This window comes from Chamaea fasciata, unplaced genomic scaffold (assembly GCF_029207755.1).
Source record: "Chamaea fasciata isolate MVZ Bird 193981 ecotype frontalis unplaced genomic scaffold, bChaFas1.0.hap1 SCAF_2, whole genome shotgun sequence".
Lineage (NCBI taxonomy): Eukaryota > Metazoa > Chordata > Aves > Passeriformes > Sylviidae > Chamaea > Chamaea fasciata.
In genome coordinates this window covers 110216883-110223334 of record NW_027094087.1, presented here as the reverse complement: position 1 = coordinate 110223334, position 6452 = coordinate 110216883, and positions in this window count along the sequence as shown.

The window sequence follows — 6452 nt, the reverse complement described above, 5'->3', positions numbered from 1 at the left end:
GTCATGCACAGCACTGGGGCTGCAGAGCACCTCTCCTTGTAGAGAGGAATCCAAATCCCTCTTTTCTGAAGGTAATAATGAGGCAGTGGTTTAAAGTGCTTTTCTCAGGCTCAAAGGTACTTACATTTTTAACTGTATGAGTCTTTAATCTCTTTCTTTACCTGAAGACTGCCTCTGATTCACACTTACAGTTTAAGGCATATTCTATCTTAGAAAGGTATTTCTGCTTCTATTCAGAAAGAAACCACAACCATAAAAAATTGCATAAGATGCCAAAGCTTTACTCACACCAAAATCCATAAAAAGATCTATTTAATTCCTTACTCTAGGCTAATGTCATGGTGGAATAATTAGGTTCATATGTCCTTTTGGACTGAATAAAGGGCAGTACTCTGAGGAACTTCAGTGAGCTTCACCTCTGCTGCAGACACCAAGAGGAAAAGCATCCAGCTGACAAGGACCAGGCAGTGGTGGCACCAGATTTGCCCCTGGTGCAAGGTCACAGATTACAGCAAAGCCCACAGAGTATTGCTGGCTTTCATTAGGTGAGGACCCAGCCCCTGGGCTTTCTCATTTCACTGAATTGCAGCAAGGTGCAATTTGGTATCTGCCAGAAGGGGCCCAATATTGCCTTGAGGATGGGTCCTCCTGCAGCTCCGTGTGGGGGCATCCTCGTGGCTCTGCTCCCTCCTCCTCCAGGAGTTCCTCCAGGATCACAGGGACCTGTGTGTGTAAATCTGGGCACCAGCATGGATTTCAGTGCCAATACAGAGTGCTGAAAAAGGACTTGCTTCTGGCTCTGTCCAGTTGGTGGGAGATCTAACTGGAACCCTGGTGAAGCTGGAATTTTGTGGAGTTGGCCAAAATGACCAAATGTGTGAAGAGCTACCTGCAAAGAGGTATTGGAATGCACAGGCTTTGCAGCTAAGGGTGCAGTCTGAGCATCTGACCATTCCACGGTAATGACTTTTGTCCTAATAATAACTTAAATGGTTTCCTAAACATTAACTTGAACTTGCTCAAGGGAATGGCCTTTCTTTCCTTATAATAATTTCACATGAAGTACAGCATGAACATTGGAGGGTAACTGGAGTTAATGTCAATTATGAATCACCAATTTCCTGCTCTAAATAACATTTCTTCTCAGCAACTTCCCATACGATGAGCTGCCCTGCAGATTTAACCCAAACTGGCTAACTGAGACTGAATTTCATTTAGTGCTTCCTTTTAAAACGTGAAGTGTTGCACAGGGAGTGGCCACACAAACCTGAGTCATAAACAAATTATTTCACTCTAATTTTTCATAGTAAATGGCACAGAAAAACATCTTCTCCGCTTTGCTTATTGTATTTTTACTGCAAGAAAATAATGTGTGGTATTGGCAGGAGACTGCAATAAAATAAGGTTGCTATTGTTAGTAGCTGGTTGTATCTTGCCAGGTCACTTTTACAACTGTAAGCAAATTTATGGGTAGTTTTTTGTCATTATGGAAATGTTGTTCAAACCACAATCATAACTTGATATTATCCTGAGGAAGGCAATGATGCTTTTCTCAATTGAGTGGAGATATTCCTACTGCCTTAGAGTTTTCTCCATCTTGTGCAAGCCATCCTAGAAATGAAGCTGCAGTTTGATGCTCAGTGACGTGCAAGCTTCAAGGGAGCCCTCAGGATCTGACCCTTGCTGAGGGAAGCTGCTTCAAGCCATATCTAGAGTCCTTAACCCCCAGTCTGTATTAATGCAAAATTTCCAGCTGTGACACTGGGTTCTGTTTAGGACTTTCTCACAAACTCTGACCTCTTGAACAACACTGGGGACAGGAATCAGCAGAAATGTTATTGTTTGTGATTTGGGATGGGCGGGTAGAGGCCAGTGTGGATGCCTGAGGTGCACCACACATCACCCATGTGGGGACAAGGAGATGCAAGTGCTGGAGAAATTTCTACATGGAAGCTTCCACATTTTTTGGTACTCAGATAAACATCTGAAATATTTCAAGTTTTCACAGAGGGATCCTTTCTCTCTCAGGTGGAAAACATATGCTGCAAATTGCACTCTGCACATCAGGTGTCATCATCCCACAGGGTCTGATGCAAAATTTTTCTTGCAGCCTTGGAAAAAAGTGTGTTATTTAACACTGACCTACGTGCAACTGCAGATTGTTAGCTGGTATGTTAAGCACCTACTGCATATGCTTATAAGATCATTTGAAACAACCTTGTAGGTGGAATTCATCTTCCCTAACCAAGGTGTTCAACAGCTGGATGACTGAATCAGGCTGACTATTGGCTCCTTTTATTGTTTATAGAGATAAATAGATTCTGCCAAAGGCAGTTCCACCTCATCCCACGAGCAAAATGATCAGCCCTTAAGGCAGGGCCTGTTTGTGGTTTCCACTGACAGAGAGAAGAGCCCAGCTGAAACGGAGACAGCTGCCCTCAGGAAGGGTGGATACACCTCACAAGTGTCTGCAGAACTATTGATCCACGTTGTTGAAATTCAGGGAAACACAGTGGCTTCCCTCTTTCTCCATTAGGTGTAAAGTAGAGACAAAGGACACCAGTGATGTGCAGCCAGTCACTCCAAAGAGGTTGGGGACAGGGATCAGGGTGACAACAGTTCTCTAGGGAAAAGGCACTCCACCTTTCAGCAGCCTGAAGATAGAACAGATATTTTTACTCTCCTATTTACAAGTTACTTGTAGAATTGAGTTGCCTTTTGTCTCTTGGCCCTGATATTATTGTCTCCCTGCAGCTTTTCATCCAGCTGCTCAAATTAAATCAATTTTAACAGCAAGGATGAGATCTCACAGAGAAAACTGAGTTTCTAGACAATATCTTGGGCATATGAGGAGGTGTGGTGCTTGGGCAGGAATGTTGCATCCTATTGCTGTCCTGCAGGGGGGAACCAATGCATCCACAGTTTGCTGCCTGAGGAGGCAAAAAGCCACAGGATGTGTTTGCTATTCAGTGAGGGTGTGCTGCCCCTTGCTCAGCCAGCAGTCTTGTAGGGGCTTTTAAAAGCGGTTGAAAAAATTGTGAGAGGGAGCAAAGGATAAAGGGTTTACCTACACACAGTCAGCAAGATGTAGGGGGAAAACCTGAGTGGGTAACCATGAGGGACACAGGGAAAAAACATGTGGGAACCCAGGCTTCTAGACTTGTCCTGCACAAACCATCCATTGGGGCTCTTGGTGAGGGCAGGTCAGCCTGGCTGTGACTTGAGGGCAGGGAAGTGACTCTGTGTGCCCAGATCACTCCCAAAAACCTTCCCATGCCACAGCATCGCCTGCCTCTCCTCCAGACATGGCCAAGACATTGTTCATCCAGCATCTCCCCCTGGCACATTGCTTGCGTTGTCAGGCTCCTCAGCTTGTCTTTTTTAAGCACTGATAGTCTACTGCAGTTTGTGCCTTGTGGGCAGCACACCTCAGAGGAGGTGGTCCCACCTGGCCAACTGCTTCTTTCTGCTGAGGGAACCAGAGGGGCATCAACTTCTGGTCCTTCTGCAGCTGCATTTTCAAGTCAGCCTAAAGGCTCAGTGTTGTCCACTGAAAGGCAATATGCCTTTCTGTCTTAAAATTAATAAGCATATAATTGAGACCTAATTTTCACAGTCTGCTCCACAGCAGCCTTATCCCCAGATGACTGGAGCCTTGCTGTAATAACAGTATTTGTGTAAATTACTGAATAAACACTTCCATTTACTGTCTCTTAACAACACACATTCACTAATACACATAAACATTGAAAGAAGAGACCCATTTAGTTTACAGAAGATTATGTGTGTTTAGGTATTTAAATATCCTTGCATAACAAATCTGAGATAAAGCACCATGGGGAAAAAGATGAAAAGCATTGAATGTCTAAATAGACTTTTCTGCCACCTGCTCCTTCATTGCTGTATGTGGTTATGTAGTTTTATTTATTGGGAATATTACTTGTCTAATGTTTATTTTTATTATTAAAATGATAGAAAATACTTCCTCTAAGAATTCTGAGTACCTCTTACATATACAAAATATAAATTCATTCTGTAAGTATTACTTTTTTTTTTTTTTTTTTGCTGTAGATTGCCATTACAATGCTTTCAGTTCCTCCTACATTCACAATTATGAGAGGAACACTGATGGCCAATCCCCAAATATAAACCCTCCTTCATCAATTCAATAATGGAACAAAGCATGGCCTTTCCCTGAACTGCATTCCTGTGCATCCCACTCCCTCCAACTGCTGCCAGAAAAAGGGTGCAATGTTTACGTCTGCACATGAGGGTGTATCTACATTTAAAGGTTGTCCTTGAGTTTGTACTCCTTTCCTGGTCTTTGCAGACACAACCAGCTCAGATACCAAGCAATGCCTGTTCTGACAGCAGGTTTGATGATTTGGAGGTCTGTTACCTGCTGTCTCAGAATGTAAAAGTTGCCTGGGGGAGACTACAAAGTGGCAGCACTGGGAAATCCTTAAGATGAAAAATGAAATATTGAGTTTTCTGCACAAGTCTGAATGCATTTCACAACACATGCATGACCGAGAGGTGAAATGCTGCTCCTTTGAAGAAGGAACATGGGGCTCGATGATGCCAACAAGGCAAACATTTGGGTCCCACTGAACTGGAGCTAATGGGAGTCCAATGCTTTTCTGAGGACAAGCATGAGTCTTATGAGTCATATGGTGATGGTGGAATAAAGAATAGGGTGCAGTTCTCCAATATATTTTATGAGGACTGAACTAGGCAGGTTGGTAGAACTCCATGAAGTAGTGGAACTCTATCACTTCAAAATTACATCCTGAGATTACAAGGAAGGGATTTATCTCACCTGAGTCTCTATAAAAAAAAAAATAAATTAAAAAACCCCAGATATATACATATTTAGTTCAACTGAGTCAGCAAATTATCTATGGTTGTTTACAGAGAGAAAAACTGTTATTGATGTCAATCTGGATTGGGCCTGTACTGCAAGTTATTTGGAATGGAAACTCTATATTTGCTTCTGGAAGAGCCTAAATTTAGTTTTCAGGCCAATACTTCTAAGTGAGATAAGCCTCTTTTGACGGGAACTCAGACCAGAACTGATGGGAGCAGAATACCTTAAATCTTCTGGAAATATTATCTTATATCTGGGGTCATCTCAGATGTCTAGTGGTCTTTGAAAACTGAGATCTGAGCTCCTGTTCTTTCTGCTTTTATTTGTTTCTTCAAAATGTCTGGTTTTATGGGTGGGATTAAGTCGCAGCGTTTGAGAGAGGCTGAAGATTTACGAACAGCTATGAAAAAGTTATGGGTCACAGTGTTCTTGAGTTGGGGGGAGGCCACATTAGATGTTTCTACTTTTGTGCTTGTGATCATGTGCAAGTTCATTCAGAAGGCCACAAATGAGACTGTCAGTTTATAAGTCACCAGGCTGTGCGGCCAATTAATTGCTGATTAACTTCCACTGGCTGCCAACCAGAGTCTGGAAGCTGAAGATAAAAAAATTGAAAGCCACTTTTGCTGATTTTCCTGTACTAAGAATATATGTTGTGGAAGCAAACTGCTGAGCACTACATCTCAAAAATACCACTGTTTGAGGAATTATTGATGAGTATGCTTAGCACCCAACAAAAAAACCAAACCAAATCAAAACAAACAAACCCAAAAAAACCCACAAAAAAACCAAACCCAAAAAACCCCCAAAAAACCCCAAACAAAAAAAAAAACACCACCAAAAACAAACAAAAACCCACAAAAAACCAAACCAAACCAAAACAACAAACAAACAAAAAACAAAAACAAAAAAACCCAACCCAGATATTATCACCTGCAGATGACACAAAGATATGAAGCCTAAGTGGTGCCAGTAAAAAAACCCCTAAGGCACCGTTTTCAGTGAGGACCATGAGTAGGATGTCCACTGTCTCCTGGAGGATTTCATCCAGAAGCTACTTTATCTTGCATGTGGGAGGTTCTTAGTGAAAGTAACCAGAGTATTTAAATCACTTTCTTGCCAGTGGAAAAAGACACACAGCACAGCAGTACAATGACCACAGGGTTAATAGCCTTCATTTTAAAGGAGGGTGTTGGCTAAATTAAAAGAAGTTGCTGTGTGTAGTCTCTGTGTTTAAGGTGAGTGCTGTGCCAGAGCAGCAGTCTCAGTCTCTGGTTACAGCCAGGTGAAGATGCTGATGAGCTTTGTCACCACCCACCCTGGGTGACCTCAGTGGCATCTGCGTGGAAACAGAGAGCTGGGACACATTTGGTCAGGGAGAGAAACACAAAGTTGGCTCGAGGCAAAACAATGCAAACACTGAATATGAGGGTAAAAAAATGCAGCAAAACTCACATCTTAAGAATTTTGATCCTAAGTTGTTTGTTAATCCCACCAGTCAAACCTGGCTGCGCAGCAAAGCAAGCCAAAGAAAGTCTCCTTTATTGTTTCCGTGATGCTTACTCATCTAAAAGCCATTCCCCTT